Consider the following 24,588-nt stretch of genomic DNA (forward strand, 5'->3'; position numbering starts at 1 on the left):
TGGAAAAGCAGGCGTTGCTCTTAACCACTGAGCCATCTCTCCAGCCCTGTGTACCAATCTCAAAATGTCAGTATCAATGGTTCACAAAATCTATGGTAGTCCTGAGCACATCTACCACACATACTCTCTCTCTCTCTCCTCTCTCTCTCTCTCTCTCTCTCTCTCTCTCTCTCTCTCTCTCTCTCTCTCTCTCTTCTGTTGTTTGCAAAATTATACAGAGGATTTTTATCTCCCAGTAACCAGGGTCCACAAGGAGCTCTCAAGTCTGACTAAATATTAAATATTAAAATTTCTCTCGCAAGTATACACAGGGATTTAAACATGGCCCCAGAGTACATGCTTGGACACTGGGAAGTCTGTAACTTGCATTTCAAGACTCTAACAGCCGAAGTGTCCCTCAATAGAAGAATGGATAAAGAAACTGTGGTACATATACACTATGGAATACTATTCAGCTATTAAAAACAAGGACTTCCCGAAATTTGTGGATAAATGGATTGAGCTAGAAATGATCATAATGAGTGAGTTAACCCAGAAGCAGAAAGACTCAAATGGTATATACTCACTTATATCTGCATATTAGCCCAAGGGGCATGTCCCACGAAAGCCTTCACTTACCAGGAAACTGAGACAAAGGAGAGGACATTCTAGTGGGACTCTAGATGAGAGAATCATGGGAGAAAGGCAAAGTAAAAGGACCCAGAGGGTCCTAGAAGCCTACAAGTAGAACATTATGATAGGCAGATTTGGGCCCAGGGGTCCCGCTCAAACTAAGGCACCAGCCAAGGACAATACAGGCGGTAAACCTTAAACCCCTACCCAGATCTAGCCAATGGACGGAACACTCTCCACAGTAGAGTGGAGAGTGGGATATTACTTTCTCACATACTCTGGTGCCTCACCTTTGACCATGTCCCCTGGAGGGGGAGACCTGATGGCACTCAGAGGAAGGACAGCAGGTTACCAAGAGGAGACTTGATACCCTATGAACATATAGAGGGGGAGGTAATCCCCCTCAGGAACAGTCATAGGGGAGGGGAGTAAGGGGAAAATGGGAGGGAGGGAAGAATGGGAGGATACAAGGGAGGGGATAACCATTGAGATGTAACAAGAATAAATTAAAAAATAAAAATAAAAAATAAATTGTAAAAACAAAACAAAAAAAAAAAAGCCACACACAAGAATTCTTCAGCTGGAAAATAATGTCTGTAGTGGAAAGAAAGATGTGATTAGAAGGCAGTCTGAGAGTCACAACGTGTTGACTCCTATCGTTGAAAGGGATTTAGTTCTGATGAGACAGTGACGTTGGAATTACAAAACTGAGGACAGGCATTCCACCTCCTGCAAGCTTCAAAACCATTCTGCAAATGCTCTCGATTGGCTCATAATATATATATATATATATATATATATATTAGGGGTTGGAGGGATTGGGGGAAACAAAAGTCTGTCTTCACATTTTACCCGCCTTTAATCAGCTCCTGAGTATATGGACAGGTGTTTATTTTTAAGGTTCTGGGATAATCACTCTACAGTTTCAAACATTTTATTATAATCAGCACTTGTACTTTAGATGTTTCAAAGACTTGTGTGGAAACTTTTCACGTGTGAAAGAGAAGCGTTGCTAATGAAAGGACTAGTTTTATGCCGAGCAGACACCTAAAAGCACTCCACAGTCCATATTAATAAGACTGAGTGTAATTGAATGTCAGCGGAGGCCGTGATTTATAAAGTGCTCCATGCCCCACGTGCAATGAAAACCCTTGGCAACGAGTCTTGATCGTTGATGAAACATGAGAGTGACTTTGTTTCCCATAACCAACTTGACCTAGAACCGTCTATCATTTTTATAGTGGTCGATTTTATCTTATTTCTACCTGCGCCTTGAGTTTCCATCTTGGATTAGAGGAGGAAATTGCACAACTGGAATTTTAGCTTTTCTACTTCCTTCGGCGACTCGACATATTTTCAAGACAACAAAATAAGTATCTTAGCAAGTATGTAAGAATTGCTTGAGCCCTGGCGAATATAAAACTTTGATTATTTTTTTAATACTTTCCTTCTTGTATTCTTGAGGTGGGATTTCATGTAGTCCAGACTGACTTCAAATTTGCTATGTAACTAAACCTGGCCTTGAACCCATGGGCCTGTAGGGTTGGGTCACCAATCGTGCCGCCAAATGAAAACTGCTCAAAAGCAAATATCTGAGGACAGCGTACGTTCTCAAGAAATATTCTCTCGGTCAATAATCACTTTAGAAGTTGCTTTCTAAGCTAATGGCTTGTTTTAAGCATCCATGGGTATGACGTCACTTTGCTGTCAGTGGTGGATTTGCGTTCTTAGGGAAGTGTTGCAGAGCATCTGCAGCAACGAACGACTACAGGGTAACAGGTGTTAATTTGGGCAATGAGTAACATAAAATAAAACTCATTTAAATGGGAAGTTTATGGTGCTGTAATGTACTATGCATGGTGGACAGGAATGGCCGTGATAAATGAACTCTAAAGACTATTTTGAACTATTTCTAAGCCACATCAGAGACACTACCCAAAACATTTCCATAATTCTGGCCCCTTAGAGATGTAGCTAAAGTCTCTAAGACCCTTACCTGTATAGGATGCATTAAACTGGCCTTGTTTTGTTATGTAATTGAAACTTTTATTACAATGTTTTTAGGTACTCAAGTTTATTGGCTTGAGAAACTATACTTGAAATTATTATACGTGTAAAATCGAATATATGATCGCCTACTTCAACTCATTTACCCAAACTGGACACAGTTTTAGAGCTAGTGCCTAGCTCAAGAAAGAATAACTTTTAAAGGACAATGCACAGTATCATTTGAAACTAAAGATGCAACTCATTTTATTTTTAATATTATTTATTTTTTCACTTTACATCCTGGTCACAGCACCATCCCTCCTCACCTCGCTGTCCCACACTCCCTCCCTATCCGCCATCCCCCCTCCCTTATTCCTCAGAATAGAGGAGCGCAGCCCCCGCCCCGCCCCCCCCGCCGCTCCCCCCCCCCCGCTGCCCCCCCCCCCCCCCCCGCCATCCACACCAGGTCATCAAGTCACATCAGGACTGAATGTGTCCTCCTCCCCTGTGGCCTAGCAAAGTAGTTCTACCAGAGGGAGAAATTGTAAAGCTGGCAAGAGAGCCCATATCAGAGAGAGCCCCACCCCCTCACCTCTGTTCCCCTTTCTAGGGGACCCACATGAAGCCTGAGCTGCTCATTTGCTATATCTGTGTAGGGGCTTAGGTTCTCTCCATGCAAGTCTCAGCAGGCCCCTCTGGACCCTGGAAGTAATCTCCCCCAAAGCGATTCAATCCATTCAAAATGTTTTATACATTAATATTATAGCACAAACACTTCACAGGTAACTGGGTGCTTACTAGTCATCCATAAATAACTTCCTAATCATATATCTTGTGAAAGAAAAAAATCAAGGAATGAAATCAATTTTAGATCGGATTTCAAACATGTTTCCATTTCTGAAATGTAAAGTTTAAACTTGAGAGAAAATTCTCTCAAATTTTTAATCTTGTTAATGTCAAAAACATGTTTCCCAAATTTTAATCTCATGTGTCAGTGTGCTTGCAATCCTCCTAAAGAACAATGTTAAAAACGCAGAGCTGGTGTTTTTCTAGCCTATAGCCTTGGGATCTGTTTCTGCTTACTGTTGGTGCTGATGCTGACAGCTGCAGAGATATTCTGTGAACCACAATAGCATATACATTTCCTTGAATATGGGCATCACCTCACATTTACCTTTTTCTGTACATCTTCAAATAGTTTCCCAATCACAGGGCATGCCCTTCACTTTTCCCCTTTCTTGCTTGCTTGGGTTGTTGAAACTAAAAATATATGCTTCTTCTCCTGTGAGTTACCTGGCTCCACTCTCAGTGGTAGGTATTTCATCAGGATTGTTTCCTGGCCCCCTTCTCTTCCTGATAGTGGATGTGTTAAATTGGCATCATTTTGTTATATACTAATTCCCAACACCTGTCATTTCTGTAGGCACTTCAGACGCCTTCTCAGAATGCCCACTTTCATTCTTCCGTGGAAGAATGCCCACTAAAATGAAATTGTAGCACCGATGTCATGAGACAACGAATGTCCAAAAGTTCAACCACTTGTATGTTCTGTGTTTTTTTGTTTGTTTCTTTTGATCCTATCAGCCTGAAAACAAACAAAAACCTAGAGCTACCTAGTGCAGGCACACTGCAATATTGCACTTGATCAACTGCATTTTCTGAGAAAGTTTGTGGAGCCCTAATATCCTCCTCATTGTTATGCTTTCCTCAATTTAAAATTGGTTCGTTTTGTAAGAGTTCTGCAAGATTGGGGTAGAATAATTCCAAGAATAAAATTATTTCATGTGTGGAAAAAGAAGTCAATGCTCACATTAAAGGTTATAAAGTAATAATAGAGCTATTACAGATGCAATTATTGCCAGAAAGAAGATCAATGCCTTTCAATTAATGGTCAAATTTTCTAATAAAACACAAATTTATTTTATGTAAACTATTGACTCAGAGAATTTCATAATTAGAATGATTAATAACAACATTTAAAAGATGACCAAAAAAAATCTTTAGCATTTTTAATGACAAGTTTTGAAAAGAAATATTATCTGTGTAGTTTATACATAGAAATACTTGTTATTAAATAATTTGCTTAAAATGGAATTTTCCAGGTCTGAATTTCCTAATCTATATAGATTAAAAAGCCCATAGAGATATGTAGGTAGCAATCAGAAAATCAGTTAATTCTCAGTATTTCCAAGGACAAATGCATGCATACATATGTGACTAAATTGTTTCACAATATTTCCTCAATAATATGACTCTAATTATTAATTATGTTGATAGTTATGAAATATTAGTAACAGATGAACTTGTCAAAAATCAGTATTAAACCTGATGATCTGCATGTTTGATTCATTCGGATCATGGTATCAAAGGTCTTAGACTGAGAACTGAAAACTTAAGTTCCAACTTTGCCCCATCCCTAATTAGTTATCCTTTTCAATAGTCAACAAGGTTTTGACTTATAGTATTTGATTCTAGCACGTGTATTTGGTGATCGATAAGCTCAGAATAAAGTCTTACTTTGAACTTCACCTAGTTCAGTTGTGAGGTGTAGCCATCTCTGTCGGGCCCGAGCCTGGGCCGCAGTACTCATCCAGGATGCTGGCTGTTCTAGAACTGCAGAGCTGACTTATCCCCCAACTCCCTGTTAACACTCGCAACTTTCTTCTAAACACCATGTACCTAAGATAACTTTTTCACTTTGCCTTCCTGATTGCCTCAAATTTCGGGTAGCTCGTCTCAGCAAAACTCTCTTGAGCTTGAGATTGTTTTATCTGTGTGGTCTCCATCTACTACCCAACTCCTATTTTCCTTTGCCAGTCTGACTTAGTTTTGTGGCCTGTTTTTCTCTCTCTCTCCCGTTAAACTTGTTTTAAATGGGTCTCAAAATTCTGTGATAGATTTTTGGTCAAACTGTTTCCATTAAAAAGTACTGGTTTTGAAAACTAATAACATAAAACTGCCACACACACACACACACACACACACACACACACACACACACACACCTAAAAAAATGGTCCACAAAACATTCTCCTTTCCTTCAGAAAGTTTTACTATGTATTGTTCTCAGTAGCCAATTTTTTACTATTAGACTTAAATGACCAATTGAGAAACAGTTCAGAGTCTGTTCTTCTATCACTGATTTAGACCAGGGTGGCAAGTGTTAGTGATAATATCCACTTAGCCTTTTGAGCTTTCTGGGCAGACTTGGTGACTTTACCAGCTCCAGCAGCCTTCTTGTCCACAGCCTTGATGACACCCACAGCGACTACCTGCCTCCTTTCACGAACAACAAAACAACCCCGTGGAGGATAGTCAGAGAGGCTCTCAACACACATGGGCTTGCTAGGGACCATACCAACAACGGCTGCATCACCAGACTTCAAGAATTTAGGGCCAGTTTCCAGCTTCTTGCACACTGTGTGAGTGATGTGGCAATCCAGTACATGAGCATAGTCAGCACTAATTTGGCATGGATGGTTCAGGATAATCACCTTAGCAGTGAAGCCAGCTGCTTCCATTGGTGGGTCACTTTTGCTGTTACCAGCAATGTTGCCATGTCTAACATCTTTGAAGGATACGTTCCTTATATTGAAGGCCTCATTGTCACCAGGAAGAGCTTCACTTGGTGCTTCATGGTGCATTTCAACAGACTCGACTTCTGTTGTGACATTGACTGGAGCAAAGGTAACCACAATGCCAGGTTTGAGAACACCAGTCTCTACTTGGCCCACAGGGACAGTGCCGATACCACCAATTTTATAGACATCCTGGAGGGCCAGTCAGAGGGGCTTGTCAGTTGGATGAGCTGGTGGCAGGATCCAACGCAAAGCTTCCAGCAATGTGGTGCCTCTGGCGCTCCCATCTTTGTGGGTGACTTACCATGTCTTGAACCAAGGCATACTGGCACTTGGCTCTAGCATGTTGTCACCATTCCAACCAGAAATTGGCACAAATGCTACTGTGTCAGGGTGATAGCCAGTTTTCTTGATGTCGGTGCTGACTTCCTTAATGGTTTCCTTGTATCTCTTCTGGCTGTAGGGTGGCTCAGTGGAATCCATTTTGTTGACACCAACAATCAGCTAATTCACACACAGGGGGTAAGACAGAAAGGCATGCTCATAGGTCTGCCCATTCTTGGAGATACCAGTTTCAAATTCACCAGCACCAGCAGCGACAATCAGGACAGCACAGTCAACCTGAGATGTGCCTGTAACCATGTTTTTGATGAAGTCCCTGTGTCCTAGGGGCATCAATGATAGTCATATAGTATTTTCTGGTCTCAAATTTCCACAGGGATATGTCAATAGTGATTACCATGCTCGCACTCAGCCTTCAGTTTGTCTAAGACCCAGGCATACTTGAAGGAGACTTTTCCCATCTCATCTGTCTCCTTCTCAAACTTTTTGATGGCTCACTTGTTGGTTCCGCCACATTTGTAGATCAGGTGGCCAGTTGTGGTAGACTTGCCAGAGTCTACGTGGCCAATGACTATGATGCTGATGTCTTATCCTTTCCCATTTTGGCTTTGAGTTAGAGGTAGTTTTCACAACACCTGTGTTCTGATGGCAAACCCACTGCGAAAAAGTCTAACTTAGTTTTGTAGGTTGTTCAGAATCCACCCAGGACCTAGCATGTGAGAGCAAGGAATTTAAAAAAAAAAGGTGGGAGGGTTGCTTACTCTCATAACATTTGTATCACTATTGCACCGGTATATCTTGCAAGCAGGTCACTGTTGTAGGTTACAGGATCTGTAGCTGGGTGAGATTGATGATTACTTTTCTTTGCTGGTAGGGTTCAAGAATCATGAATGCACATCAGCATGGGTGAAGTCCAGCTGAGCACCAGCTTGAGGTCTCCATGTTGAATAACACAAGTAAGCGTTGGCCTCAGCTACAGGACCTTACCATCAGGTTGTGGAGAACAACCTACAGCCTTAGCAATGTGTTGCCCGGACTACTTTGGAGGGGCTCATGGGACCTCTTACTGCCAATGACTGAAGAAGATGTAACCCATTCTGGGCACAGGAGGTTTTACTAGGTGATATAAAATGTCTGGGTTGGGTATTGTCTCCCCCATTAAATTGTGATTCCACTTAAATTCTTGCCATAAGTGTGTATATATTTTAGGAAGCCTCTACACTAAGTTTTTGTGTGATTTTTTTATTTTCCCCCTTTTTGTTAAAAATAGATTCTTTTCCTTAGACAATATATCCTGATTACATTTCTCCTCCCTCTACTCTTCCCAGGTGCTCCATACTACCCTTCCCAACCAGATTCATGCCCTCTCTGTCTCTCATTAGGAAAGAACAGGCTTCTAAGAGATAACAGCTGAGCATAGCAAAATAAGATAGAATAAGATAAAACGAAACCCATCACATTGAACTTGGAGAAAGCCAACCAACAAAAGGAAAGTGTCCCCAAGGGAAGCCACGAGCATCAGAGACCCACTCATTCACACACTAATAAAATAATACCAAACTGAAAATACTCATGAAATACTAACTTAAAGCTATAATATAAATACAGAGGACCTGGTGCAGACATGGGCAGGGTCTACGCTTGCTGCTTCAGTCTCTGTAAGTTCATATGAGCTTTCTTCCACAAGGTTCCCAGAGTTCTTAGAGGAAGAATTTGGTGGAGACATCCCTTTTGGAGCTGTATATTTCCCTCTCTCTCTCTCTCTCTCTCTCTCTCTCTCTCTCTCTCTCTCTCTCTCTTTCTCTCTCCGTAATATCTGGCTGTGGTTCTCTGTATTTGTCCCCATCCGCTGCAGAGGAAGCTTTCCTGATGACAACTGGATAAGGCACTGATCATTAAGGCATAACATCATTAGGAGTCGTTTTATTGACACTTTTTTTCCTAAACCAGTAGTATTTAGTTTTACCGTATCTCTCTCACCTATCTAGTTTCTGGTTCTTGGCTACCCAGACAATATTGGATATGGGTTGCATCTTGTGGAGTGTGTCATAAGTCAAATTAGGCACAGAGTAGTTGGTTGCTCCACAAGCTTTGTTCCGCCACTAACCTAGCATATTTTATAGACAAGACAGATTGTAAATCAAAGGTTTTATGGTTGGGTTGGTGTTTATGTTTTTGTTTTTGTTTTTCTTTGTTTGCTTTTTGGTATCCTGAAGATTACATTCCCAAACTAAAAACACTGGAATGCAGAGGTGAAGGTTCTGTGTAGGTACCAGCTTACCCTCTCCTTGTTCAATGAGTTGGGTAGGTGCTGTCTTCAGCAATGGAGCCTTGCTTTCAGTTTGCAGAGAGCAATCTATTATTTTGGCAGCAGCCTGGGTTATTTGGAAATTTCCCCGGGAACTCCTTGGCCAACAACTCACTTGAATTTAACCCAGTCCAGGTTCTAGAAGCTTTGTTGGTGATAAGAGATTGGTCCAGTTGGGATTCTGTCTCCCTCATTGTTATAGATTCCACTAAGATCGCCTTCAAAACTGCTGGAGGGCTTACAGTTCCTTGGGAGATCTTCTCTACCTCCTGTACTTTTACTAGGTACCCAAGTTCTGTGGTTATTAAGATTGTAGCACACGTATGGAAAGCCTAAAAACTAATATCCACATACAAAAGAAAATATGCAATATTTGTATATTGGGGTCTGGGTTACCTGACTCAGGATGCTTGTTTCTAGCTCTTCTCATTTACCTGTAAATTTCATTTTTAGCAGCTAAATAATAGTTTGTTGTATAAACAGACCATGTTCTTATTACCCACTTTTCAGTTAATGGACATCAAGCCTGTTTCTAATTTCTGGCTATTATGAATATAACACCAATGAACATGGATGAGCAAGTACCTTTGTGGTAAGATATAAAGTCATTTGGGTATATGTCCAGGATTTAAAGCCTACTCCATGAGATGAAACCTATGTTTGGCACTGCTAAAATGGCCAAGAATCTGAAACTAGACAGATCTCAGACTTAGGAGAAAACCTACCACCATCTTTTTTTTCAAAATAATATTTTTATTAATTTATTCTTGTTACATCTCAATGGTTATCCCATCCCTTGTCTCCTCCCATTCTTCCCTCCCTCCCATTTTCCCCTTACTCCCCTCCCCTATGACTGTGACTGAGGGGGGCTTCCTCCCCCTTTATATGCTCATAGGGTATCAAGTCTCTTCTTGGTAGCCTGCTATCCTTCCCTACCACCATTTTTATGCTAAAGAAACCTATCAATAAAATGACTCCTAATGACATATGTCTACACCCAAAGATCAGTGCCTTCTTCAACACTCGTAGGAAAGATCAGACCCACAACTGGACAATGTGCAAAGACTGGGAGACTTGCGAGCACTCAGTCCTAAATTGGATGTCTTAGGCTTGGGGATCTATGCAGAGGGGAAGACAAGTATTTTAAGAGCCCAAAGTGCATGACTCTAACAAAAGTGCGTCTTCTAGATGCATCAGGACTGGGCACATTTGAACTCACAGACACTGGGGCAACATGCACAAGTCCCTCACAGGTTCAAGTTAGACAAAACCCCAGCTTTGAAAAGGGGGAGAGTATAGACAGAGCTCTGCCAAGAAGCCAATACAATGCGATGTGTAACTGCTGGCCTGCTGGCCTGCTGGCCTGCAGGGACAGGGAAAAACAGTTCTCTCCAAAAAAAAGTGTCTCCAGGTACATCAACCGCAATCCAAAGCAGGCTCCACACCTGAAAGCAGCTCACACCCCACCCCCACACACACCATGTAGTTGGGCTTTTGTTTTGGGGGGGGGGGGAGAGAAAACAAACAGGAAGTTGGGGTAGGCAAGCAGGAAAGATCTAGGAGGAGCTAGAGGATGGGAAAAGAACATGATCAAAATATATTGCATGGATAAAATTTTAATTTAAGAAAGAGGAAATACTGAAGTATTTAAGCCGGCAGTACCTGAAATGTCAAGGGCTCAGTATGGCAGACTGAGGGCGACAAACTGACCACACTGTGACTATAAAGGTCAGGTGGGGGCAAAAACCGCAAGATGAACATGATGCATTTCTTTTTCCAATACAAAGTTTTCTTACTTCTTCCCCACTCCCCTCCTGCTCTTGAATAGGGTATTACTGCGTATCTCAGACTGGCCATATCTTCCAGTCTAGCCTCAACTGTGCATGCTTCCTGCTTCCTGAGCACAAAACTGAAGGTGTCGTAGTCACCATGTCCCATAAAGTCTTTTCTTTATAGAATACAATCACAAAAGCAGCAGGTGAAAAGAGAAAATATAAGATAGAAAGCCTACTCGTTATCACCCTGGAATCATTTGTTTTTCAGAAGTCGTTCAGCGTAGCCCTCTCTGTTGTGTGCATTGATAGTGTCTCTTCCCAGAGGTTGCCCTTTAAATCAGGAGACATACACAGGAAGGAAGAAGTCACCTCAGTCTGGCCACCCAAGGTTTATGTGAATTAATTTACTTCCTCAAATCATTCTCTGTCCTCCGTCCATCCTGTTTACTGTGCATGCCTGTATTTTGTAAGAGCAAAAGCCATTGTGCCTCAGATAATGTGCGAAGGGACATCTGACCTGCCTCAGTGGTACAGCCTGGGACATCTGACCTGCCTCAGCACAGTCAGAGCCACATCTCTGATTATGGTCATTTCTGATTCCTGGTTATTAAAAATCTCTACCTGATTTCGTTCATTCAGTAACTTTTAACCAACTTGATAGCGTGGTAAAGCTTGAGCTCTTGCTGCCGGAGAATTACAGTTTCCAAGTAAGGTCTAGAACCGACCGCATCCCTTGCAGCTGCTCTTGCAAAGAGAACCCTGGGGCAACCTGCCCTGGACTTCTCGCAGCTTAGCCTTTCCGCTTAAGCTCTTTGGCATCCAGGACAGCGTTTGCTAACGCAGATGTCACGAAGCAGACGCAGGTAACCTCATCTCAAATCCCATGTTGTTTCAGCAACTCCAGAAACTTCTTAGGTGTCTGGCCCCTCACAAGCTCAAGTTTACTGTTCTTGCTTAAGTTTTTTGAGAAGGTTACCATGACTACTTAGAAAATGACACCAAACAAATAAGGGGGATGAGGAAGTATGATTATTTGTGTCATTAATTTCAACTAAGGTTTCTTTTTTTTTTCCTCCTATACTAAAAAAAAAAAAAAAAAAAAAAAAAAAAAAAAAAAAAAAAAAAAAGGAGAGGCCAATAAATAATGTTTCTTAAATCTAATAGTAATGATGATATTTTATTTTAATTTTAAAAAGTACTATTCTCTAATGTATAGGGGGTGTGAAGACTGCCATACCTGTGGAGGTCAGGTACAACTTTGTGGATTCTGTTCTCTCCTTTTATCTTTACGTGGGTCCGAGAGACTGAACTCATGTCCTCAGGCTTTCAAGTCAAATGCTTTCACTTACTGAGCCTCCTTCTGGCCCAGGTTTGCTAATTAAAGCATGTCTTCAGATTGTGGCTAGACAGGCTGAATCCCGCTGGCACAAAAGCATCATAATAAAGAGGACACATCTCTATAATTGTGTTATTTTAAAATAAGTGAAGATGCTCTCAAACACTAGGTGTTACCTTAAGTGCTTATAAGAACAAACAATTCTGAAGTTCTGACAAACGATTATTAAAGTCTACTGTTTTCTCATAGCCATTACTTAAAACAGAGAGTGTGGCAACACACTAAAATAAAATACATAAAATTTCCACTATCCCCTTAAGAGACCACATATAAATAAATATATTCTATATGGTTGTACATGTACAGAAATACACATATATTAAAAAGTCAGACTGTCAGATTCATTTACATTCAGCACTCATGACATACAAATGACTCATCGTATATAGGTGTGTGTGTGTGTGTGTGTGTGTGTGTGTGTGTGTGTGTGTGTGTATTTTGACTTCATGAACTTCTATGTGCCATGTGTGTGCCTTGTGCCTGTGAGGCCACTAGAGGGCAACAGATCCCTTGGAACTGGAGTTCCACTCATTTGTGAGTCAAGTGGTTCTGGGAATTGAACCCAGGTCCTCTTAATCCAGGGGATCTAGACCTTCCTAATGCTGTGACCCTCTAATGACTCCCCAACCATAAAATTCTTTTCATTCCTACTTCATTACTGTAGCTCTGCCACTGTTATGAATTGTAGTTTGGGTGTCTGTGGTTTCCGTAGGTGTTAGGTATCACCTGTGAAAGAGTCATTCAGTCTCCCCAGCCCTGACCCCACCCCATCCACCTCCCACCCCCTACCCCGCACAAGAGATTGAGGACCCACAGGTTAGAAACCACTGTCCTCACCACTGAGCCATCTCTCCAATTACACATAAACAAATACACTTGTAAAGGACCACTAGTGTTCATTCAACAAAGATTTCTCTAATTATAAATATTTTATGGGTTGTGACAGTTATCTTCATGTTCTGTACAGTATATGTGAGCTAAAGTATTTTTTCCTTAAACATTTGTTTGTTTGGTTAGGGTTTTTTTTTTTTTTTATGTTTTAAAGTAGAAAGGAGCTGACTCAGCTAGCTAAGCCACTTGCTGATCACTCTGAGGACCTGGGTTTATTAATCTCTGAGACACACAAGGAGAAAGAACTTGCCCTCTGACTTCCACATGCATGCACATGCATGAACACACACGTGCAGTCAATACATACACATTACAAGTTAAGTAGAAATGTCTACAATGAGCAGACAATGAATATTCAACAACGCTCCCTCAAAACCAAGTCCCAGTGCCTAACAGTCACTTATTTTTTTTTCAGGCTCAGTATTTATAAGGTTAAAAAATAACAGCAGATTCTACAAAACTGGAGCTGACAACAAAGCAATAGGTAGCAATCTTTCTTACATTTCTTTTAAATATGTATTTATTTTAAAAATCAAAACTAAGTTGACTGTCATTGACACTGTTCTAAAATAAGCTTTCAAATAAGTCCCTGTTTGTACACTCCGTGTAAGAACCCCACCTTGCGTATGCAACTTTAGGAGCAGTGGGTATTTCTAACGGTCCTTTCATTTATCAGCCTAATTTATATTAGAAGCAAATGCTTGTCTTCTTCACTGGATAATCCCTTATAATTTGAGGAATGAAAAGGATCATTGTATTCTGTCACGTGACATCTTGGTTTTAGGGAAACTGTACCGTACAGTTTAGAGTCACTTGAGAGAAAGAGTCATTTGTATAATTTCTTGCAGCTCGTGGATCTTGAATGTGAATGAATCTGACATTCTAAGTCTGTAATTCTGTGTCACTCTTGGCTGACCAAGATAGCTTTGGCAGTACCCAAGCTCTAGTGGCCCAGGTGTCACATGTTTATCCCCTAAAATCATAAGCTGAGCAAGGGAACTGCTTTTGTTCAAAGGGTAACTAGGAGAGGGGTAATGAAGCCACCTACCCAAAGCCAAATGCCAGCGTCGAAAAGAGATTTGGGCTACACAAATTAAGTTCATGTAACAACTGTGTTGGAGTTCACCGTTTCAAGAAAAAGCCCGAAAGTAACTGCTCTTTCATCAGACACACTTGACTACCAGCCTCTTTTTTCTTTCTTTCTGAAGAATGTGATCAGATAGATGTATTTTTAAGTGTTTTGGGGGTTCTTTTTCATAAGGGTTTTACTGTAAGCTTAACCCTGAAATAATCAAGCGCTGTCTCTGTTTACTACCAGGAGAGGGTTGATGTGTCTACTGTAGTGTTAGGAAGTTTGAGAGCTTCTACATACACGTTTCCTTCTGCTTTGTTTAATCTATCCTTATCGAACAAAGGACTTAGAGTTAATGTAGATGGCAATTCTTTGAGAAACCTGCCCAAAATTAAATTCCTGTAACCGTTACTCCTCTGTGCAAAAATTTCCCTGTGGTTTCAAAATGGAGTTAGGGCTCAAGCTCTATGAAGGTACAGAAATTCCACCTCAATGAGAAATAAAGTTGATAGACGATGGGTGCTGAGGTACTCTGTCTGTCTGTCTATCTATCTATCTATCTATCTATCTATCTATCTATCTAATATCTATCATCATCACAGTCTATCTATCTGTACATCCTTCATCTCTCTATGTACACACTGTCTACCTATCCGTCTGTTTGTCTCACTACTTACCTACTGGCCTGTCTATCTTCTCGCAAACACAGAACTGCCACACCATGTTGGGTGGGTTCCTCCTACTTCCACAGATCCAGGTACTTCTAGAAAAAGGAATAGAGTTTTAAAAATAAAATAAATAGAAGCATACCCTTCCTCCTCTAATGAAAATAATCACACAACCAGGGAAAAGCTGGTCACAGACCTTTTTTTTTCATTATATATAGTATTATCTTGAGAATTAATAATGTCCCAGCCAGAAAATCACTCCCTTGGCTGGTCACCATATATTTTGTAGTTTTGAACAGCATCAGTTTTAGCATCAATGAGAACTGAGAAAACAATCTTGTCTTAAATGCGTAAATAGTTCCCACACCAGCAGAATGGAATAGACACTAATGAAATTTACAATGTGGATCAATGTAGGCCTTTCTTTGTTTCATTATAACTACTGTACAATTAATCTAAAAGTTTTTCACTGTGTCTTTGAACCACCAGGTAACGACTACAGCTAAGAACAGGATGTTGAGTCATCCAATAGCTGACTTACTGTTATATGTTTTATATATAGATACATGTTATATGTTTAAACATATTTATTTTATATCTGCATATGTTTATTTTATATCTACATATATAAACATATACATATCATGTCTATAGCTATGACAGAAGACATAAACCTGAAGACAACTGTAACTGTAACATTCCTTAATTTAGTGAGAATCAAACAGGTGCCTTTCATGCAGTCTCTCCTAAGTTTATTGAAATTCAAAGCAATTAATTAACGTAAACCCCTGCATTTGTGTCTAACTTCTACGTAATTAACTGAAAAAAAAAACACGTGTTGTTAATCTTGCATGCTGTGATTAAGACAGAAAATAAAGGCATCCATCAAACTGGATTACTTCTTCGTTAAGGAGACTCAGAAATACCTCTGTAGATGCTGGGCTCATCTTAACTGTATCAGAACCTCTCGTTCTGTAGGTTTAATTGAGACACTGCTCCCTTCCTGTTAAAGAGGAGACTACTAAAATACAAGACTGTGCTAATCAGCATGGGTGAGCAGCTGCAATTCACCCGAAGGCTTCTTCACTAGTTAAATTAGATTAGTGAAAGAAAGCAAAAAAGGCATCAAGGCATTGTGTGTGTTTATGTCTTTTCACCCTAAGTGCACAAACACAGAGCTGACAGGGCTGTCTGGGCCCTAGCTGCCACTATGTAACCTGCTCACATGATTCCATCTGGGCCCTGGAATTTCTTTGAGAAAATGGTTGGGGGAACAGTGCATCCTTCCCATGTGACAATGAAATGTTTACTGCCCCAGCCAAAAAAACAATACGTGTTATCTTTCCCTGGAGTTTGCATTCCTCCTTCCCATGGGAGTAGAGATCTCTAAAGCACCTCACTATGTCAGACAGAAAAGATTCGTGTTCTCCACCATGTTTCTTAGTTACTTGGGATGCCCCTAGCAATACAAAGTTGGAGCTGAGTGACACAACAGGACTGGGAAATACCAGAGTAATGCCAGTTAGTTGTCTTGGAGTATTGAATGATTGGACACAACACTGTCTTTTTAAAGCCAGAGTTACTAGTATAGCAAATTCATTCTCTACTGCTTCAGGGACCTGTGAGAGAAGCTCAAGGAAAGAAATTTAGAACGAGTCAAGCCTGGACATCTTTAAGCATGTAAAGACCCTTCTTGGGAAATCTCAAAGTGCTGTAAGCTAGCCAGTCACATGAGTCTTCCAAGGTTCATGCTAAGAACTGACTCAGTGAAAAAGTATCCACTAAGTGATTTAAGACAGAAGTACATGATCACAGTCATAATAGATTCAACTAGCAAGAGTACCTTCCATTTTAATTATAATTACTCTAGCAATTAGCTGTGCAAACGAGAAATTCAGTTTAATTAACATTTATGGTTTTTTTCTTAATTCCACTCTGTTTTATAGGTAAGGATTCCTGAGACTTCTATTCATCTTGATAGATCTTCTGGTTGAATTCTGAACAAATAGGCCTCTGGAAGACTTCAGGACTCAACTGAGAATGCAGATTTATAGTGACAAAATGGTTGAACACCACGCTTTACATAAATTGGACAAGTACGACACTGAACAAAGTATTATGCCATGATACTGCCTTTGCCTTGTAACTATTGAACAGAATTTGGAAATTAATTAAGAAATTTACATTAATTACAGTTGCTGAATTAAATGGCAGCATTGATCCAAAACTTAAAAAACAGAAACAAGGGAAATTGAAATCTTCTAGAACAGCTGAAAATTCTTTGCTTAAAATGAATTAATTGAAGTAGACACTGTGATTATGCTAAATATTTTTAAAAGTTATATATCAATTTCTGTATTTCCTTCAAAGAATATAAGTAATATTTTATAAAAAATAATAAGTATTTAGTAAATAATAGCATCTATTATCTTACCATCTACTTATATTCTAGAGCAATGTGCAATGAGGTTTTAATGGTAATTGTATGAGATGGTGAAAATGTATTTCTGACATCTAAACATTTGTCTTCTAAATGTTTTTAACAAGAAACAGACATTAGGCTGCTGTTATTCAATGCCGAACACTTCATTCTAACCATTAGTTAACTATATAAGGCTCAGTTTCTCCCATCTTTTGAAACAAATATATCTCTAATGAAGTAGTCACAGAAATGTGTGTCAGATATATTGGGCCAGAAGACTGAAGATGATGCTCCAATGTTGTAGAGAGTTTTGGGTGACTATTCGGGTAGCAAATTGTCTCTGTCATTTTCTCATTTGGGAAGCTACTAACCTGTACTCCGGTATACTCAGGTAATCAAATTTAATCCCTCTCAAGTCTCTGATGAGGTTGAAGACCAGGTAGCTTAGTTTTACAATTAAGCTTAGTTGTTTAGGGGTTAAGATGTTTTTAGGTCTAGATAGATGTTTTAAGTTGATAGTGAGAAGATATGATAGGTGCTGACGTACAATCAGAATTTCAGACCACACCAAGATAGAAAAGATGTTTTCTCCAAGGCTGCCAAATATAAACAGCCAAAATACTAAGAATGTAATATTAATATAATTCCTGATTTTGTCATGGTTCTTCTTGCCATAGGTAATTTATTGTAGATATGTGTAATAATATAAATGTATATGTAAAAATATTCAATACAAAAGGGGAAAATGTATTTGAAAACCCAACTACAGTAGCAACTTATAAAATAATTGAACCATGATCTATAAAAGTATCAACATAATAAAAAAGCAAAGAGTGAGGTATTTTCACAGCTTAAAAGAAGCCTTGAAGATGTCAAAATTAAATACAACATCTTCAGCCCAAAATCACTTCCACGAAGTCATGAAATTGTGAGCCCTCATAATTGACCTTATGGTCATTGTGAATAATGAAATCCATACTTCTGGTGACAAAGGCCAAAGATAAAATCAATCAAAGTGAAGTTTCAGTCAACAATATATCAAAAGAATATGCTTCAATTCAGTGTTTCAAACTAATGACTGTTTGTAGATTTAGTGATTCTAGTAACAGAATTATCGTTACTTTTTTTCTAATTTCAATAGATCTCCAAAGTTTACTATTTATAGTATTACAATTTGTTAATAAGAAGACAAACAATGAACAAATAAAGTCAACAGTCTACTAGAAGTACCCCGATGTGATTTACCATTGTGTTAACACTTATTGCTGGTGGTTTTCATTTGTCTCTTTGTTAGCTATTTGATATGATTAATACCTATAATTACACTAAATTTTTTTTGTTTTTTGTTTTTGTTTTGTTTTGTTTGTTTTCTGAGACAGGGGTTTCTCTGTGTAGCCTTGGCTGTCCTGGACTAACTTTGTAGACCAGGCCAGCCTCGAACTCACAGCGATCTGCCTACCTCTGCCTCCCGAGTGCTGAGATTAAAGGCATGCACCATTGCCAACCAGCTTGCTAATTTTTCAATATTGTATTTTGCATGCAATTTGAATTTTCTAGAGTGTTTTAATGTAAAATTAGTCCTTAAGTTGTTAAGGGTTAATGTTTTAGTGCTACTTTTTCTTTCATAATCTTCACTTGCATTCCTCTTTAAATTTCCACTTCAGATGGAATTTCCACTTAAGTTCTATTTGATAAAAAAAAAAAATCAATATTCTCAAGCAAGGACAGCATCTTTTACATTATTAGGAGTCAGAGTCCTGCTAAGTCCGCTGCCAGCTAAAGATAAGGTAATGTCCGCTAACAGAGGCCGTTTATATTTGAAACAAGATAATCTTTTACTGATAATCTAACAATGCAAACTTAGTCTGTAATAAATGCAATTATATTCCCAATAAGTATTTTGTATCTTCTACAGAACACTGCACATGTCTCCTGTAGCCATCAGCAAGTTGTAAAAACTGTAATGCTCTCTCTATGAGGGAATGAGAAAAGCCAATTAATCTGGTTTTAGCATCACCCCGGCCTTTGGTTTGATAGTTCATATTAGTTGTTTTTAACTATACGAATATTATATCATTCAGTGTATGGCTCCCGGCAAGATCTCATACCATTAGAACAAGATTAAGAGAGGAGAATAAAAAAAAACACTCTTGGCGATTGTTTGTACTAGTCTTTTTCTTTCTTTCTTTCTTTCTTTCTTTCTTTCTTTCTTTTTTCTTTTTCTTTCTTTCTTTCTTTTTTTTTTTTTTTTTTCCTTTTCAGTTTGGAGGAGGGTGTGCTCTGTGGGATAGAAGACAGTTTGAAACAACACTCCAGCCCTGGAGGAACAAAGAAGCAACTGACCGCAGCTTATGAGCGTGCTTTGGTGAAGCAGAGGTTTCTAAGGCTCCTCAGCAGAGGGGAGGTTTCTAACGGTCTCCCGCTGACTTCAAATACGTTCACAGCCTACACGCAGCAGCCACAAGTGGAAACTTACCAGCGTGATAATAATCACTTTGACTGCCACTGCAGCGCAGACCCTCTTCCCCCAACCAGAAATTCCCCCAAGTAAAGGCGTCACCCCCTGGGGAGACACAAAGATGTGAAGGCACAGAAAACAGGTGTGTTTCCTCCTGACATTAAGAAAAAAACTGGGTATGTTAAGCAGTATACTCTTCATATCCGTGTGCAAAAATTAGCAGGAGCAAGCACAGGGCTGTGTGAGCTTACGTATGCAGTGTAGCAGTATCTTAAAGCACGCATTGCGATCACATTTTATGGACAAACCTGGACATATACAAGGGCATATTCACAAACATTACCTCAGACACATAAAGTCCAGGATAGAGCCAGAACCATAGTTTTGATCATCTGTTGTCATGTATTACTTTTGGAAACACTTTAAAAATCTCTTTTTTTATATAATGACTTCAGGCAATTTCCTCTGGTGGAGTTGAACTGTGCTCTTTAACCTTACAAAGGCTGTTGTAGAAGCAAACACACATAGTAAAACATCCTTTGAGGATCGACAGCTCAAGAATCATTAGGCTACACAGGTAATTTGAATGAGACCCAATGTTTTTGTTACCTTGCAGGTTACAAAATGCTCAGCCCTTTCTTGGCCATGGTTTACACAACAACAGCCCTCTGAGGTGGGTATGACATGTAAAATATTGTGACACGATAAGATAGTCTTATATTATTTGCATTTACGAGGTATAATGAGAGCAAACCTGGAAATTCTCAAGTCATCAAAAACAATGACTACCCTAGGAGTAGTTTTTGTTATACTGAGCCAAGAGTCTGCTTCTTTGGAGTAAGGAAAATGCACTGAATGTTTCAGGGGGAAAAACACAAGAGGAACCGTACTTCCCACACAGGCAGACAGGGAGGTACCGCATGGTGCTGTATGCTTTATTCATCCCGCCACCCCACCCCAACCCCTGACACAGGGTTTCTCTGTGTAGCCTTGGCTGTCCTGGACTCACTTTGTAGACCAGGTTGGCCTCGAACTCACAGAGATTACAGGTGTAGGCAAAATCAAAAGTTTGGCAAACAGCAATTCTAGGAAATCAGTACACGTTCTCTCTACAGCTGGGATTGCCAGTGCCGGAGAAACGCTAACGTTCCCCTCAGATTTTAAACCTCTGCGAAGGCAAAGGAAGGTAGCTGAGTATGGTCCATATTTATAATATCCTGGAGATCATTTTCAGTCTGTTCTCCACCCCACCCCCAAGAGCAGTTTAAATTTAACTGAGGACAGAGATTAAAGCCCTGGCGTGTGTAAACATGGTAGATATGTGTTTATATTTTATTCTCCACAGGTAACTAGAATATCCTGCTTATGACATATTTGTACAGGAATCAAGGATAATAATAATGATAGATAGATAGATAGATAGATAGATAGATAGATAGATAGATAGACGCTGTAAATGTAGCTCAGTGGCAGCCTGCTTACCTGGCATGCTCAGGGCACTGGGCTCCACATCCAGATTTGAGAAGGTTACCAACAAAAGAGATAGTAGTAAAATCACTCAAAGAAATCTATATCATATTTATAATTCCAAAAGTAAGATTTCAGATGACTTACCTTGATTTAATAATCTTACATGGCAATCAATTTGTGCCCTTACATTATGGTAACTGGGCTTGTGACAGTCCCTGTATTGGGCCATAATGGCAAAGCTAAAGAAGATATTTTACAATAATTTTTAATTTAAATATAAGACATTGCAGATAAGGAACTAAAATTACTACCCATAGGATCATATATTCTAACTAAGCAAATGAGGGCTGTTTCTTCTTTATAACCACAAAGGACCCTCCATTTCCTATCACTAAATATTTTTTTAGATCAAGGCAATATTCTAATATGAACTCGGTTTTACTTATTCGCATTATTTCCTTTAAGAGAACTCAGGAGTATATGGATGTTGTACCCTCATCAAAATCCCTCCAACTAGTAGAGACAGAGTTAATTCTATAAATATGTATAAAAAAATTGAGACATACACATATTAATAAGTTAACAGGAGTCTGCAGCTAGGCCAGGAATAGAATCCAGGTTACATATTTTTAGACAAGTGCCTCTTTGATTTTCACACACAATATGATACTTGCCCATATGTTTTAAAAGGACACAGCTTTCAGCAACCGGCGTAGTAAGGAAGTGAATTTGAATAACCCTAGAACAGAATACAAATCTGTACGGCGTGAGTGTAAGGGAGGTTCAGAGTCTTCTCTTCAAGCTACCCTGGCATTCCTGTCTCTTCCTTCGCTAATCCCAGCTCTCCGTTCCCTCTTACTCTAAGAAAACTCCTAGCTCTCAAGGACACATAGCATTAAGGATGCCAGCCGCTGTCACGTTCCGGGCGCTGTGGCAAGCACTTGACACAAGCTGTGTCAGCCGTGTGAGGCTTGCAACAGTTCTGTGTGAGAAATGTTATGCCCAGTTTATAGATAGAGAAACCGAGGCTCTTTGGTTTAGCAAATGAAAACGTGAGTTCTCTCCCTGAGGCTAACGAAAAGCTTATATTGCAGCTTTTGTTGTTGTTGTTGTTGCTGCTGCTGCTGTTATTTATGTTGGAGTTTATCCCACACTCCTCAACAAAGGGTGGGAGTAACTCAACGGTGTTCAACAGTGACCACCTGTTTCCCTTCTGGTGCACAAACTCGGGCGTCAGAGAGGCAGTGCATTAAAAGGTCATCACTCTGTTATTTATTACTTGCCTAAGCCGCTTGCTGCCATTTCTCTTTAAGGGTGGTGTGAGTTGTCGCTGTCTCACAGGTCTTTTGCAAGGACAAGAAGGGATAATAACACATGCAAATATTTAGTTTTGCAGGTGGCACATAAACATTGCATAACAAATGCCAACCACAGCCATTCTGAAAAAGCGGTTTGAGATACTGGATGAGACCAAGGCCTTCTCCATTCACGGTAACATCAGGGGGGAACATTCACGGAGCAGCCCCTGGTCACTTACATGTCCTCAAATAGCATAAAAATATTTAACATGAGAGATTTGCTCCCCGTCTTATTGGGGCCCAAATTGGCTCCACCTCACAACCATCGGTATCTGCTGAACTAAAAAAAAAATATTGTAATATCTAACTCTCAAAATCACACCCAAAAAGGATGTTATCAATACAGATAGGAAAGAGATACAGAATTTGTCAACCACTCTGGATGATTTACAGATGAAAGGTGATGAAGCCATTACTAAGAGACCAGGTAACTGGCCGCAGAGTGCACACTTTCCCACCTTTATGGCAGTGTTTCTCAGGGTCCTATGTTTTTTATTATTATATTCTCATCACCCTGCTTCAGAGAAAGCATCTTGAAATCAGTTTACTCCTCCCTACTCCCAGTCTTTTAGAGTCTTGGAGGTCTTTAGAATATTAGACAGGCAGCATCCAGGCTGTGCCTTTCATGAGTATAGAGGAAGATCTTTTTACCTGGCAGGGCCTTGGCATCTTTCATGAGAATAAAGGAAGTTCTTATTACCTGGCAGGACCTTTGCTTTGGAAATAAAGCAGGATGAGTTCCACAGCTGATCACTCCATTTGCTGCTGTGTGCTCCTTATGTCAAGTCAGCACATTACTGGTGTCCTTTGAGTATTAAAACTTGAAAAACAGTGACCATAAAATTTGATACCTCTCATTAAATTAAATGTAAAATGAAAATGTTGCATAAATAAAATTTAGTGCTAGCTCTTTTTAACGTGAAGGGTAATATATTTTAAATACTCCTATTTTAATGATATGAAAAAAAATTCCAACATTAACAAGTCAGGCTCCTTGCATCTGCATCCTATGAACATCACTGTGCAAATTCCTCGGGAACAAGCTCTGCACATCTGCAAGTTACACTGAGCTTTCAGTCTCTTGTACCATGGAGAGCAAGATTTGTACCCAGTCTTCCAATTGTACTTAGAGCCTGTGCACATGTGGAAATATACAGAGAAAGAACCAGAACCAGAAAACATCAAACATTGTTCTCTCTCTCTCTCTCTCTCTCTCTCTCTCTCTCTCTCTCTCTCTCTCTCTCTCTCTCTCTCTCTCTCTCTGTGTGTGTGTGTGTGTGTGTCTATGTCTGTCTCTCTTTCTCTGTCTCTCTCTCTCTGTCTCTGTCTGTCTGTCTGTCTGTGTGTGTGTCTATGTCTCTGTCTCTCTCTGTCTCTGTCTCTCTCTGTGTGTCTGTCTGTCTGTCTGTCTGTCTGTGTCTATGTCTCTGTCTCTCTTTCTCTGTCTCTCTCTGTCTATCTCTCTGTCTCTGTCTGTCTGTCTGTCTGTCTGTCTGTCTGTCTCTCTCTCTCTCTCTCTCTCTCTCTCTCTCTGTGTGTGTGTGTGTGTATGTGTGTGTGTGTGTGCACATGCATGCGCGTGTGTATATATGTGTCTCACAAGTGTTCAGGTTTGGTATTTGTTTGTTTTGTTGGTTGTTCAGTTTTGCTTTGTTTTTACAGTCTTATTTTAGATTTAGATTCCTTCTCCTTCTGCCCCAGTTTCCAGGGTGTTGGAGTTGAGAGTATACACCACCACACTGGGCTTTATCATATTCTTTATTAGACTCCCAGGGTTTAGGCTAATCTTCCTCCGTAAGTTAAGAGATAATGTCTCAGCACTGGAGAACTCAGCCCAGCCTACAGAGGCCTCCAATGTCTATTTACTCTACCACACTGGGTAAGTAATGTCACTTTCAAGCATCCCCAAAATGGAAATTAGCATCTAAGATTCAATTCCCCACTGCAGTGTAGTGGGTTAACATCCCATATAGAAGTCACCTGCACACGCATTTTTCAATGAACAACTAGTACATTTCGTAATCAGGGCTTCAAAAATGAAATGCATTTAGAGCGGTTGCAGTGTTTAAATTTCATTTTCACTAATTCATTCTTATTACCTTACAAAGTTATCTTTCTGTGATGGATTTAGGGTAAATGTTCCTTCAGCACAAAGAATTGTGCACTACAGGCATAAATGCTTCCATAAGAGGAATTCAGGACTCTCCTTCAGTGCTGGATTCTCCAATATCCTTACCTATATTTAAAGC

General features: G+C 39.8%; 1 long non-coding RNA gene and 1 pseudogene across 2 annotated transcripts in view; both read right to left on the reverse strand.

The window, feature by feature from the left end:
• Window positions 1-24,588, reverse strand: part of LOC311596433 — a 97,665-nt gene that overhangs the window by 25,410 nt on the left and 47,667 nt on the right. The window contains exon 3 of the long non-coding RNA XR_014778837.1: window positions 14,641-14,726. This is a non-coding gene — a long non-coding RNA (uncharacterized lncRNA). The remainder of the gene's footprint in view (window positions 1-14,640; window positions 14,727-24,588) is intronic.
• On the reverse strand, window positions 5,670-11,918 carry LOC311595769 (elongation factor 1-alpha 1-like; annotated as a pseudogene). Its single transcript has 4 exons — window positions 11,842-11,918; window positions 10,492-10,777; window positions 9,875-9,947; window positions 5,670-7,107 (listed from the first exon to the last, which is right to left on the reverse strand). The product of its transcript is annotated as an elongation factor 1-alpha 1-like (transcript).

This window comes from Acomys minous (assembly GCF_964271855.1).
Source record: "Acomys minous genome assembly, chromosome: 4".
Lineage (NCBI taxonomy): Eukaryota > Metazoa > Chordata > Mammalia > Rodentia > Muridae > Acomys > Acomys minous.